Genomic DNA, 15,273 nt, shown 5'->3' with positions numbered 1-15,273 from the left:
TCATTATAAGGTATTAAACGTGAGAGTGATTGAAATTAAGCACCTTTCTCTGGAAATCAGTTCTTTAAAACACAATGATCCGAGCGCCCAGGTTTTCAAGCACTTAGCAGCACCAGCCATGTTAAAGTGCTGGCCCTCGACTGCTGAGGAGCACAGCTGTGCAAGAAGAGACAGCAGCTCCTCGTGGGAATGATTTGATCTTCAGATTAAAAAGGCAGAGGCCCAGCAATATTCACTTATTTGGCTTTTCAACAAAGTTTTTTTGGGGGGAGGAAGAAAAAAAGCAGCCATGGCTATCAGCTTCAAGAAGCAAACTTCTCACTAGTGGGCTGTGCCAGCTTCTTTATCTACAAATAGCCTGTTCAGCAGCTTCTGAGAAAACACCACTGTCTTTAACTGAGATACCACAGCACGTGCAAAAGAACAAACAGGAACGTTACATCTCTCTTCTGCAAAAGCTGCATTTCGCTCGCTAATGGCTGGATTTGATCTAGGCCTGAAAACACTTTGTGATATTAGAGCTAATGATGTACGTCAAGTGCAAGATGTGAGGACATGAAGGGGTTTCTACTTAGCTCCTCTTCTCCGAGAATGTCTCAATTAAGATGGAATCAGTGCTGGTTAACACCCATTTGCAAGAGAAATTAAGCAGTGGGAATCAGGTAACAGGCACGGAAGTCCAAACCAAAAGCCTTAACCAGAATGTATGGCAAAGCTTTAGGAAATCCAGGCTGTTACCAATGAGCTACATACAAACAAACCACCCATCATCCCAGTGCTACTTCAGTGGAGATAACACAGTTCTTCTCCAAGCCTCAGAGGTGGAAATTGTTGCAGAATCTGATTATTTCTGCACTAGATTCATTAGTAAATGATTACCCCATTTGTGGGCACTCACTCGGCACAGAGGCTGCCATTGTAGAGTAAATAAAAATGCTCTTCAACTGCATCTTTCTGAAGGCATCAATACTTTGCAACATCGATGTCTCTTTCACTCAGGAAAAACTGCAGGTCATGTTTCAGCTGAGCTGTCCTTTGCTGACATTTCCCAGCTGAAGGCTCTAATGGCCATAAAGCAGAGGGAATTTTCATATGTTTGTTGCTGGAGTGAGCTTTTGTATGGAGGACTTCAAGATGTCACATAAATATTGCAGTCTCTTATTGATTTGTGGAACAGCAACTGCAGAGGCGAGGAGCAAGGAAAGTCCCTTTGCACCAATAACGCCTCCTATTGTTTCTCAGCTGGATTAGAGGGGAGTCGCTTACAAGATGAGAAGCTATTCCATTCTTTATGACCTTATTGCTAAAAACAGCTTCAGGAAATTATCTGTTTTGTTGTGCACACGCCCCAGCTCAGTGCCTAACAAACACACCTGCCAACATGCGCTCAAGAGAGCTTTGTGCTCCCCATCAGCTCTGTGTCTACTGGGCATACCTTCAAGGCTCTGAAGGGAGGCACCAGCAGGCACACCACGCTGCAATTAGGACACTCTCTATGATCACTGCTGGTACAACTGCCATTCCAGACCCCTTATTTTCCCACAGCGCCAACCACTTGCTAGCTGCCAGTCTGCCTCGGATACACACTACTTTCTATCACGTTGAGCTGATAAACACAGGACGCAGGTGAAAGGTGAGCAGCTTTCCCAGTGAAACTCCCAAAGAGAATGGCTCTCCTTTATCCTCAGCCTAATAGGTTTCCCATCAGGAATGGCAGCATGGCTCCTATGAGCATTCTTCAGCTGCAGTAGCGTTTCCCAGCTCTGCTAATTGAATTAAGCTGCTGTCACAAACATCCAGAGCAGCTTCACCAGAGTATTTGCATTCTCAGTAAAACCTGTAGCATCTTTAGATGTCTGGAGCTTAAGTGATTTCATAGGTTCCCTTGGGTGAGTTGGATTTTCATGCTTTATCATGAACAGGGAAAAATCTATTTTCTTTTGTCACAGCCATCCCCACTGCTAGAAGTTATAAGTAGGGGGTGAGAGAGGAGATGGAGAAGGGGGGGTTTATGAGAGCATTAAACACTTGAGAAACATCCCCAACACATTCTGCTATTACTCAGCTTCAGGAACGTCATCTGTGTAAGTGCTTTTATAATGCTCCTAAAGAGACCAGATTTATCATTTTCTGCAGCAATACAACTGTGCTAAGCCAATCCTGCACTACATCACAGCCCTGTGTGCACCAGAGAGCAGATAGCAGTGTACAACAGGCAGGGGTATTTAGCGTCCCACAACAACAAAGCATTTCATAAACACATGTAGAATTGTTTTGATGACTGGAAAAGAATGACCGAAATGGGCTTTCAGATGCCAGGCTGATTTTTGGCACAGCACCGAGCTGGCACGTCTCCCAATTCTGTTCCAATCTGGTTCTTTATTAGGCCGTGGATATGTTATAATTAGCGATTAGACAAGATGCTACGTGGTTAAATCCCTCAGCCCCCGTTTTGTGTGTTATTTGCTCTGTCTTGATGCTCCTCTGCCCAGGTGACCATCCTTTTGGGAGGCACTAGGGGGCTGAAAAGTGGCTTGCAGCTCAGAGATGTGGGAGCAGGGCCCTGCCCCTTCCTGACCTGCCTGTGCTCACACTGCCCCAGCTCAGTCTCCTCCAGAGGAGTAACAGGGCCACAGGACCCCCCTGAACTCCGGAGGGAAAGCCAGCCAAGTACAGTTGTACATCAAGTTTTCTTGCCAAGTTTCATTTCACAAACAAATCTCCATGATTGAGATGTGCTGAAACAAGTTATTAGGGAGAATATAAATCCTTGCCTGTCGTTCTCCCCCATTTGCATGCTGTAAGGTGGACCACTCAGGTAAAGCCCTGAGGAGGGTACAGGTGCAAAGCATGAGGCTGAACCCTCTGCTGGTACCTGACATACAGCCATTAGCACACACATCCTGGGTTCTCCTTGCAGGTGTAAAAGCAGAGAGACAGCCACGCTCCTTCCAAAAGGGGATACTGTCATTTTACAGTAACGTGCTCCATCAAAACCTCTCCTGGTTACCCTTTTTGGGTGTGTTGATGAGAGGAAGGAAAGACAGTCACAGATTTGGATAATTACCAATGCAGAGGGCTCACACCCCTGCATCTTTTCAGTGTTTTAATGCAATTGACTTCTAATTAACTTACATGTGACCTTCGTGGGTACCGCTCCAACAACGCCCTTCAGTCTCATTCACCTCCAGTGTGCCCCATTTAAACACAAACGTGCCGAAAGAATTATAATTACAACATTGCACTGAAGTGTTTGCAAAAATAGCCAGCTTTACTATTCTGTTCGGAGGACACGTGCAGAGAGATGAGCTAACCATGCACCCGCCCATCTGAAAGCTGACTACGGAGTTTATTCATCCCACTTGCAAAAATCATAAATAGAACAGGAAGGTGAATCAGAGGGTACAGCATTACGGCTATCATTCTGCTTCCCTCTTCAGATCAGGTGGTTGTGCTGGAAGGATTAAAGCCTATCAGGCATCAGCAAGGATAATACTTGATATATGGCGAGCCCAGTACTTAAAGGAAGATTCTGTAGGCTACTGTTGCTCATGCATATAAGCAGGCTAAGAAGCTGGCTGGAAGAACAAATCTGCATTTAAAGAATTCCTGATTTAAGTACTTAACTGTATAGCTTTCTAACTTTATTTCCCTAGAGTTGTGGTTGGGGAGTCAAACTTCATAGCTCTAGGTTTGCTCCCATCAGAATTTCCAGCAAACTGTTGAGCTCTTGTTGTGCTCTGCGATTCGTTCAAGGAATGGTGTACAGCAAAATCAGATTCACCAGTAGGCTACGATTGCTGCTTACTTGACAGGTGAGTTTATTACCAGGGAAGGCAATTTACAGGCACAATCTGACATTTTGAAATGTCTGTTCTCATACAGCTGTAAATTTCTCCCCGCAACTTACATTATATTTAGGAAACAATTCAGAAAGGTCTAAAATCAACCTGACTCCAGCTGCTTCAATATCCCTTAAATCAAGACTATTTCACACTAAGCAAGAGCCAAAGAATCTGAAGAGCTGGTATTTTGAGAAGGAGCAGCTTCTCTTCAGTCCCACAGAAGGCAGAAGCAGGATGCAGGCCTGCCTTCCTGCTCGGATTTCTGAGATACATTCAGCAACACGGATGTATGCCTTGGTGAACTGCAGAGATAGGCAAAGAACCTACAGATCCCAGTACGTAGGGGTATGGTGAGTGGGGATCTGTGACTGCTCTTTGTCCTCTATTGCATTATTCGGTCATTTTATTATATTCAATATTATTTGCATTATATTCATATCTTTCTATCATAATATCCTATTGCATTCAGCGCCACTATCTGGCAGTTGCCTACAAAAGACTCCCAGGAATCATTTTGAGACATGATCAGCTAACGCTTTTGTGTTTCTCAGTTCTGGCTCGCTACACTACACTGCCTTGGCTTCTCTCAAGCAGGAAGAGTGGAGGAGTCCACATCGTACTCCACTTCTCCAAAACCCTATCCCCAACCAGTGCAGCCAGAAGACTCTCAGCTCTTCATCTGCACAGTGCCCAACGAAACAAGGGCCTGACGCTTGGGAGGGCTGGTGGAACACCAAGTGCCACAGTTGCTATCCAGAGGGTATACTCCATCAGGAGCTTTAGTCAGCATTGCTCACCTCCATTTGGCATAAGGAAAAAAACACGACAAGAACATCTGCTGCCCCAGCACCTGGCCCATCTGCCTGCGAGGCATCTCCAGGCTGGCTGCCTAGGAAAGGGCAGGCAGGGCAGCTCCCTGTGCTCCAGGAGGGGCTGAAGGGCTCCAAGTTCTGACTCAGCTGCAGGCTGCCACCGAGCTCTCCAGCAATTCCAGAGAAGATGAAATGCTCAGAGCAGAAGGCAGGGGTTGTTATTTCAAAGAGTCAGGATCACAAAACGTGCTTGGTTTTGCATTTGCATGTTTCTCTGAAAGATCATGTATGAAGATCTGCAGTGCAAAAACCCCAGGTCCAAAGAGTCCCAGGACTGCAAATTAAAAGGCACTTCTTCCTTTTCTTATTTTTCCTTCATCCTTCAAAGAACTTCAGCACGAGTTCTCTGTGTCTGAGGTCAACGTGTAAAGCACTGCTTTCTGCTACAGACCCTGGAGTCCCCAGCAAGCAGATCCTAGAAATAAACATGCCTCTGCCAAACCCTCCAGCTTTGATCAAATAACGTTTTGACTGAGTTGTTATTTTACCCGCAGTGTTCTCACTAACTCTGTTCCAACTACAATGAAGTTAAGAAACATCCCATCTCCAATCCTTTCTCCCATTCTTCAGCCATCATAAAGGATTTCTAGAGAAGAAAGACACGGCCCTTTTTTGTTCAGTTCTTTTGTAAATCACTATTCAATCTGCATTCACACTTTATAGTACAGTTAGAAGCAATTTTATTAAAGTATTTACGATTACGAAGGGCATAATATGAAAATGATCCATCTCTCCTTTTTCTACTGATTCATAATATGAGAGCAGGAGTTCAAGCAATAAAATTACCAGCATGCCAGTGTCAAGCAAATGAAAGATGCCACTTTACGCAGCACGTGGGCACCTTATGGAATTCACTATTGCAAGATGGCTAAATGTCAAGTGGGGCTGGATTGAAATGCAATTGGACAGCACAGTTGCGAGATGGCAGAGATGCCATTCCTACAGCAAGGTACTACCAGTGTGTTTTCATGACCCGCACACCACATCCATTCCCACAGCAGAAGGTTGACCGAATCCGAGGTGGAAGGATGCTTTTCATGTGCTATTTTCCTGTTTATCATTTCTAAGATGCAAAAGTGGAGCGGGCTGGCCTGATGCCAGCGTTCCTAGCTTCGAATGCTAATTGCAGCAGATATTACTGATAGCTCTGCTGCTGCTCCATACAGCAAACTGCATACCACTAGGTAATGAGTAATGAATGCGCAATCAAATCTGGAGGAGAGGGCGTTTTTCAAGCCTTTAAACCTCAATAACATTCCACAAACATAAAAGCAAATGAACAATCAGGAATGCAAGACCTAATCCATCTGGGGCACCCTTACCTCCACTTTTACATGCAAGCTGATGCTCTCATTCCCTAAGTGAACGTTTGGGCCTCATCTCAGTTGGATAAGGAAGGTGAGGCCAGGGCTGCTGTCCTAACACTAGGCAGGAAGAAACACTTGCATGGCTGCTGTCACAGTGCCAGTGACAGACAGAAGCTGCACACAGTAACAAGTGGTGTGCTCATTCTACCCTCAGTGCACTCGACTGCCAACATGGAAACAGCATCTCTAACCCCTTTTTTAAATTGCTGGAGTACTTTTTCTTTACTTTGCACACAGAACTGGGAGACACCTACTTGATTTCCTCTTGTATATTTGATTCTAAAGGATGCTGTGTACTTCCTTCCCAAGTGGTCATGAGGAGTTACTCCAGAGTGTTAAAGAGGACAGAAGCCATGGCACCACCTGCTATGTAAATGAAGGACTCCAGCCCCTATGCATAGCAGCTGTAATGAAAAGAAGAGGCATTACGGTTGCTGCACAGTTTTGCATTTCCTCCTCCAGCTGCTGATTGCTAGGAACACCCCTGAAGGAAGCAGAAAGACTGATGTCTTGTTCCATGGGAAGCTCTGATGGAAGTTCCCATCCTGCCCACTAATACAGGTTGTGCCTTTTATTACAGGGTGGGGAAATTTACAGTATACATTAACTACAAGACTCCCAAGGACAAACACATACAAGAAAACAGAGGTGGAGCTCCAAAAGAAAGGAACCTCTCCTATTTGCTCTGTGTTTAAAACCTGATAGAAATCAGGAGAACAAACGCAACTATATCAGGTGAAAATCATGATCGCGACCACACAAAGCCTTCTTCATTCCTTTGAACCAATAACATGTGTTCACCCTTTACACCACATTAGATTTTTTGTGGATCTGCACTCTGGAGAAAGATCATAATAAATTCCTGCTCTATGGAAGCCAATGGGCTCAGCCTTCGCAGGAGAAAAGAAATTATGATGCCTGCATGATAATGTTTTGCTTTTGATGCTTACCATTTTGCTTTAATTGCATTACTTTTGTTAACATGTATTTATGCACACTAAAGATTACATAAAAGCCATTCTGAAAAGATAACACACAGTAGGATTTGGAAGGGTGGAATCAAATAATCCCATCAGCTTTGCGTTTAGTACCCAGCTAGAAAAAGGGACAAGATCTACAACATCCTTTCTTGTTTACTTTGTGTAATTGCTTTTGAGCTTTCTTGCAAATGGGTTTGCTGAGAAACACTGCTTTGTCTCCAGTAAGGTCTGCTTTGCTCCCAGTACACGAGGTTCTGGGACCAGAGACAACAAAGGAGATAAAGTAAAGTAACTGTAAAGGCCAAAGCTCTCAAAGTGCCTCTGCTATTTCTTTCTCCGTAGGAAAGGAAGCCCAAGTTTCTGATCATCTTTACAGACTGCACGACCAACATCTTGCAGGGTAGGTGCAGAACTGTGGACTGCAGGCTCACAAAGCTCATAATCCCAGTAAATGTAACAACTGATTGCCAAAAAGTGAAGTTTAACAAGCAGCAAAAAGCAAATATTTCAAATCACCAATTTTATATCTACTTTTCTAATGAGAAAAAGAAAATGAAAAGGAAAAGAAATATTGCCACTAAACATTTTGAAAGAGAGAGGAGTGCTGTTAGTGGTATTTGCAAACATCCACCCAGCTTGCCACTTGCCCTAGCACCACAGGATCACAATTCCATTTGGGGATCAGAGTAAAACCAGACCATGGGAGATTAGCTCAGCTCTTGCATGGAGGCAGCTGGGGGAGGAAGGATACTGATAGTTCACATTTCCCCAGAAATCACAAATCCCCCTCCAAAGCTCCCAGAAGCCTGCAGGATTCTTTTCACTGACTTCAGCGGGGTTGGATCAAATCCTTATGCATGCTGTGGCTCCTGAGGCTGGAAGTGCTTAAAGCTTACCCTGTTCACGTTTACCGACTTGCTCTGCAGGGAGATGATTTATTTATTGTCTCAAAATTCTCCTTCTCTTGTTTAATACAAGTAGTTTATCATTGTATTGAGGAGTTCACTGCAGGCAAGAAGGAAGGCAACAATGCATTCCTTGTGCTGGCTCATGAAACTCCTCTTTCTGATGCAGAGGTGAGCTGGGGAAAGCCTTGTGCAGATGACCTGCAATTAGATCTACAGAAAATAGGGGACAGGAGAGGAAAAAGAAGAAAAAAGAGTAGGGGCAACTTAAGAAGAAAGGAAGAAAAAGAAGGGAGAGACAGATATGGAAGTCAATTCTAAGTTATAGGATCCTATCAAACAATTTTGGGTAGATCACAAGACGTTTCTGACTTCAAGACCCTAAACCAAAGACACCATTTATGCTAGGGCAGGCACAGAGGCTGCCCATCGTTCTTGACATGATGGGCAAGTCCGTGGTGGGCAGGTATGGCCAGGTTTGGAATTGAGAAGGCTCTACAGAAAGGTTCAGCTTCCAGCCATGGATTGTACTGATGTTCAGCAGCATAACAAGCCATCCCTTCTCCTCCAGCTAACCACTGGGATTCCTGCATGGATTACAGCTCATGTCTGATAGATTATGGGTTTGGCTCAGGTTAAAAAAATGTTCTTTATCTACCTTGTTAAAGCAATTGAGAAGGTTCAGAGTGGAAGCAGTTAACAACATGCTAAGTGCAATTTAGGGCTCTTCTGTCTGGAAAAAAGCCAACTGAAACAGAATCACACAGGTATTTTCCTATCAAGCCACCTCAGAAATGCACATACAAGCTACAGCTGGCTACATAATAAACTGAAATAAACTGTAATTGTTCCTCAGGCTATTGCCCCTCAGGATTGTTTCCAGGGTTTTCAAATTACATGAGTAACTACATTCTTCTAAGTCTTTGCATCCTCTTCCTAATTAAAATATCTCTCACACTTATCAAAGCAGAGATATTAGCATTCCAGGCCAGGCACCTTTCCTTCCTAACAATTCCCTGTGTGCCTGGTAAGAAAGCCAGCAAAAGAATAGAAGGGGGGAAAAAAAGCAAGACAAAGAGACGGGCTCCTTCTCTTATATCCAAATCAAATCTGCTTTAGCAGTTGTCTTCTACGCTCCCCTGTTCTTACTGGCCATCATACTATTTTACAAAGCTGTCACCATGTGCGAGATATTTGGCTTCAGGGAGAAAATGATCAAGATGAAAGAATTACCCACTCCACTTCCACCAACCTCGTGAATCATTCATGTTCCTTACCTGAATCACAGCCAGCTGCAGTTACCTGTCACATTCTGGATTTAAGATACGTACAACGTAACATTTACCAATGATCATTCAAAATATTCCATTAAGCCTCCCTTCAAATACTCATGTTCTATACTGACATACTACGGGAAGAAACAACTTATTGTACAGTTTGGCATCTTGCTGAAGTGCTACAGTTTTAGCTGGAAGGTACACAGGTCTATACTGCCAAGGAGTGATTTTGATTATGGTATTTCAGAAGCTGTACCCAAGGATCAGAATACCAGCTTCCCCTGGACTTTTCCAACAGCAGGTTTTAGATTCCCAAACGAGAACTGCAATAGGTAGAAGCCAGGACTAAGAAAGCCTATACCAATGAATCAGACAAGTAGAATATGCCTCACCAAAGATGCTTATGTACCAATGACCTGTTTCTGTCTATGCAAAATCATGTATAAGGCTCACAAAAGTTGTTGGGAAATGCCCTGAGTTTACCACGCAAACTATTTAAACTCACTTCAGCAGAATCTGTGTGAAATTTTATGCTGTGCATAACAAGAAAACCAACACTCTGGAGTAAACCACGTCCTCCTGTGTCCCCATTTGAAAACCAGGTGTATAACCTCGCACCTATGACAAAAACTACCACCCAAAACCAAGCAGATATTGGTTCAAGGCTAGTTAAGATGTCTTGTAACTAAATTGCTGCCGCATTTATCGAATTGCAGCAGCAAAGGTAAATGTACAACGCATTTTGAACCACCTGAAATAAATTCTGAAGACTTCCAGCAGGTCACTTCTACCCTGAGGCCTTTGTGTCAGTGTCGAACATATTGCTCCTGCCAGCACAGGTCTCATCAAGGCACCGCAGGCAGAGCAAGGCCAGTATGATCCTGCTACCCAAACTTTTATTGCAGTAATGGGATTACAGTGAGAATTGGTTCAAAGATGAAATAAAGCGTTCGCTTAAAGCCATTAAAAATAGTTACTTTGCTGTCAGATTATTAATCGTCTGTCATAATATTCTTAGAGATGATTATAAAAAGTATATTTCCGTGTAGTCAGAACGCCCTTCTGTCAGACGCTGTGGTAAATGAAGATCCAGCAATAGAAACACTACCTCTGCACAGAAACACTGCCATCTCTTGATGAGCGTCAGGCAGACAGCCGCTGACTGCAGCCAGGCATGCACTCAAAATGTGGCAAACACCAGGTTAGCTGTTTTAAACATTAATGAAATACTTTTTTCTTTTCAACGGAGCTTTATCTTACCTTTCAGGTAAGGGAACACATTGTTCTGCAAACTCAGGATAATTCATTAAGCCACGGTAACCTGCTTTTCAGACAGAGCTCAGTTGAACCAGACTACTTTTCCTCCAGGCACCCAATTTTGCTCTTCAGTTGCTGTAGCACTGGAGACTTCAGCAGTTACTCTTGGTACCTGCAACACAAAAGCAGATTTAGTGCTGGAAAATCACTGGAAGATGCAGCGTGAAATACTACAAAGCCCAACACAGCTTTTTCACCCAAAAGTTGCATCAAACAAAGCAGAGCATCCTGAGCCAGTGCTGGTGCCGCCGTGCTATTGATCAGTGAGACCCCGTCCTGAGGCTCTCTTGCTGAAAAGCTTCACCTCAGCCCCGTGGGCAGGGAGCAGGGGCTGTGCAGCAGCATATACTGTAGTTCTTCAGAGGAAAAACACACACATTTCTAGTAAAAACGCCAGCGTCTCACACACTGGAAATGAATAATTTCTTTCATACTCTTTGTGAGCCAGTTAATAGCTTCTTTTCCCCCTGATTAACACCAATACAACCATGGTAAGGGCAAGAGTAGATTTTTTGCTTGGGCTGGTTAATTTTCATGATTATTTTGCAAGGCATCTGGGTCTGCCGCTGAGGCATCCATGTATTCATTATCCTTCAGTGGCACATAATGAAGGCATAAGTGAATACTGCAAATTTGGGGATTCTAGTTCAGTGGAAACATGACATCGTGCCAATGGAACGAGTGACCTGTTCCAAATTTCAGTTATGATATATGGTAGAAATTCTTAAAATATGTGTTAAGGAATATTGAAAGACAGCAGACATCTTAAAAGAGTATGTCCTTGAAATAGAGACTAGGAGAAAAACGTTCATTCACTTCGGGTCAGTCTCCCACTGTACCACACAGAGACCATCTCCCAAAAGAAAATCCAGATAAAGACCACAGATTCAGATTCAGAAGGCCTGGGTACTTTGGTGCAACTCACCAGGCCCTGTCTGTGCTGGAAACAGCCACTAACAGATGTCCACAAAGTCCTGCTTCTGGCCACAGATTCACAGAGGCTCTGGTTTCCAGGCTCTAGGCCTGCAGATGTGGTTTTGACTGAAAAAATAATAATAATAAAAAAGGGTTAAAATGGTTGGTTTCTCACACATGCAAACATTATTAGGAAGCAGATTTTGAAGGAAGGAAAGTTGACAGTAATGCAATACAGGCTGCCGAGGTGTACGGGGCCTTGAAGTAAGTGCATAAATACATGACGTTTGTCTTTTGTGTTTCCCTGCCTTCAGATTTTACCTCTGGAAGCACGCACTGCTTCTTGTTACTTTAAACTGCAATTAACTGTGGAAAATCATATTTTTTAAGTTGTCTCTGGTGACATGTCTTAACCTCCCTAGTACACGGGTAATTCTTACCTCCTTCATGCACTCCCATTAACTTGACTGGCATCCCGGCCCTCCCCTCAGCCCTGCAGACATGCATTTCTCCACCAGTCCCCTCAGAATCACCCCAGCACTAAGGGGCCCTGTATGAGTGACTGGCTATGAGGGAGCCAGGGATTGCCTCCCTTAGAAAGAAAGAAGAGACTAATGAGTAGACAGAGTGCCTCTGCTCCAGCTCTGTGCTGTTAGTCAACCCGTTAATCAACACCACATGGAGGACTGCTTACCTTTTCTTCTAATGTGCCCAATAAAGGAGGACCATGATTACAGGAACTGAGAAACAACCCGGCAGGCTGAAGCTGACAAGAGGTTGAACCACTTGTTAAACTGCAAAAGAATATTAAGGTCTGTGAGAAGAGGGGGTTTGGTTCACTGGGAAAGCCTTTGGTTGGCGGGAAGCAGTACAGTAACTTCCAGTGAAGCTGCTCCTGAAAGGAAATTCAGCTTAAGAATAATGTGCAGATTCCTTTTTCAATACCAAGTTAGTCAACGCTGGGAGAAGTGATTCAGGAATGCATTAGGTTATTTGTACCTTCAAGGCAAAAACAAATACCTTTACGGTTTTATGTAAGATGGGTTATCAGGCTCCACAAAGGCCTTGGTGGATGACGTTCAGCAATCTGCAGTGTGCGGACATACGAGTAATGTCCTCTGCCTGTGTCAGGAGCCATGGACTGATACCACAGCACTGCTCCAGGCAGTAGCTGCTGCTCAGATTAACCCTCTTCCCATCACCTGAGCTCACCACAGTGCAGTGGGTGAGACAGGGCACCTTCCCACCCCCAGATCCAGCCATGCAGTGACACAAGCTAGAGCTGCAAGAGTAGGGCAACTGGGAGACACTCAGCAGTGCACTCGTGATCCCTGCTGAAATGCTCATGTGGATGTATCTAGAAACACTTTCAAAGTGGAAATGAATTAGAACTGGTTGAATTTGTCTCTGTGAATAATTTAGCAGCTACATTTTGTATTAATTGTTGAATAATTTATTCACAAATAAATTTTCTCCGTTATTTGACCTCTGCCACAGAGCAAATGACTGCTATTTGGCAAATAAATTACTGTACAATATTTATATGAATACATTAATTCTGAATATATTTGCCTATTACCCCATTACTTCCAAATTCAATTTTCTTAACCCTTCCTCTTGCAGACTGCACTCATCGCAGACAGCAGTCAGCCTTCATTTAGAAGCTGTTCCTATTGCCTAGTCTGGTTCAATCTAATTACATGTCTCAGTGTATATTCCAAACTATTTCAACCTGTTCTCAGCATGCTCCTTCTGGATGAAGTCTGGAGTCCAGCTGCAATAGACATGGTGATGTGCAAGAGAGTGCATTAGTGCTGCTGGCTGGATGTAGGAAGCAGCAATTATGGGAAATACTTAAACAGATGTGGGTTGTTTTTTTTTTGAAAGGCACCTGAGCATACACAAAATCTCACAGATATTTGACAGGGACTAAATACAAAATCCTTGGGCTTTTAGGAAAATCATTTTCTGAAATACTCTTTTTATCTAAACACCAGGGCAGCCAATTTTGCACCATTACAGTCATAGTCTAGAAGGAGAACACTTCCATTCCTGGAAGTGCTCAAGGCCAGGTTGGAGGGGACTTTGAGCAACACAACCTAGTGAAAGGTGTCCCTGTTGATGGCAGGAGAGGTGGAACTAGAACTTAAATGTTCCCTGCAAACCAAACCATTCCATGATTCTTGCATCCATAGAAATATAGATCATGCTGCCTTATGGACATCTTTCTACTTTGGTATTTCTGTGAAATGGTATTTATGAGAAATGCATTACTAGCTGCAAAAATTTGCTTAGAATATATGTAGTCAACGCATTCTTGAGAAACTTGTCTGAAAACTACCTTTGCTCTCTCCCCTTAGAAATGAGCAATGCACCTATAAAGAAATCATGCTGGACTGAACTCTGCCTTCAAGACAGCTACGGCAACAGAGAAGTAGCAAGGCACTGCTCTGCATGTCCAAATATAATAAAGAAGAGTTAAAAGACCTGGACAATACGTACTTGACAGGATATTTGGTTCACAGATTCATGGTAAACATATCAAGGCTATTTTCTTCTAACCATGCTCCTGTGACTTGGAATCCAGCAGCTATCCTAGACAAGGCAAGAAGTGAACATGAACTACGTGAGCCCTGTGGTTTGAGGGCTCCATGTGACTGCTTTGCTGCAATCTGCAGAACTATGCAACGAGGCCACAAAGCTGAGGAGAAGCTCTGCAGGATTTTATCACCCTTCACTTGCCACTTTTTAATGAAAAGTATAAAAACTTTACTGCTAAATTTGCTTTGCCAAATCGTCAGTTAAAGGCAACAGTCCCCCAGTATTTTCAATCACAATGACAGCTGGTTTTTTTTTCTGGGGAAGGTCAGCATCTTAGGTATAAATATTTAACAAAACCCATCACTGTAAACACGAGGACTGGTAATTCTGAGCCCCTTCTACGTTTAACCAAACCAAATGCTTGATGGACTGGCATTGGCACACTTGGGATTTTCTGCATTCATAAATCAATTGACCATATGGGAAAAGGAACACAGTCAAAATGATTCCCACTCTTCCATGCTAGAAACGTTAGGTGAGGATATTGAAGAGCTCATACATGCTGCTGTAATCTACTTGGCGGCCTACTCTTCTCTACCAGAGAAGGAAGCATGGGAAAATCCTTGTACTCTGCAATTTAATACCACCACTGCAAGTTGAAACACCTCAGACTGTACCTCTAGGAGAGGGTATAAAGAAGAGACAGAGCACTGTGTACATTTGGGATGATTTCATCTCCTTCATCCAGAGAGTAAATGTTGACTGAGATAAGACCTTTATCCTGCAGGGATCATATATATTCTCTGCCTTTCCTGCATCTTTTCCATTCTTTTCCTAAAGAGAGCCATACAAGAGCTTCCTTCCTGGGTTTTGAGTTTCTCCTGCCCTGAGTTTGAATAGCTACCTGCTTTCACACCATAGCCAAGGTTACTTGGGAATGAAAGGCTCTCCTTGATGCCCTCTTTTTTATTTTTTTCCTTTCATGTCAAATGTGACTGTTTAACGATTTTTGTTTGTTTTTCCACTTTGTGGGAAGAGAAAAAAATCAATCTGCAGAATCTTCTTCTGGAGAAGGCTTCCTCAAATACTGCCTACAGCCATTATACAGAAAGAGAATCACAAAGCTGTACAATGCCACTGTGTCACTGCATTTCATACAAAATGGTTAGGTGTTGGCTTTGTTTATTTTTTTAAGAGAGATTTCCCAGCTTGCTATCAGCTCTGAACATAACCACAAGGCTACAAACTTGGATA

The 15,273-nt window shown here is 43.4% G+C and overlaps 1 long non-coding RNA gene across 9 annotated transcripts in view; it reads right to left on the bottom strand.

Annotated features, from left to right (window-relative positions):
- The window catches only part of LOC107053789, a 91,983-nt gene extending 79,698 nt beyond the window's left edge, over window positions 1-12,285 (bottom strand). For all 9 annotated transcript variants that reach the window (XR_006939878.1, XR_006939879.1, XR_006939872.1 and 6 more), the window contains exons 1-3: window positions 12,173-12,285; window positions 11,489-11,604; window positions 10,507-10,675 (exon numbers count right to left, since the gene is read on the bottom strand). This is a non-coding gene — a long non-coding RNA (uncharacterized LOC107053789). The remainder of the gene's footprint in view (window positions 1-10,506; window positions 10,676-11,488; window positions 11,605-12,172) is intronic.
- Between the last annotated feature and the right edge of the window lie 2,988 nt (window positions 12,286-15,273).

Source organism: Gallus gallus, chromosome 7, assembly GCF_016699485.2.
Source record: "Gallus gallus isolate bGalGal1 chromosome 7, bGalGal1.mat.broiler.GRCg7b, whole genome shotgun sequence".
NCBI classification, from domain to species: Eukaryota; Metazoa; Chordata; class Aves; order Galliformes; family Phasianidae; genus Gallus; species Gallus gallus.
The sequence above is the reverse complement of the archived record's forward strand: the minus strand, read 5'-3'. Positions and strand labels throughout refer to the sequence as shown.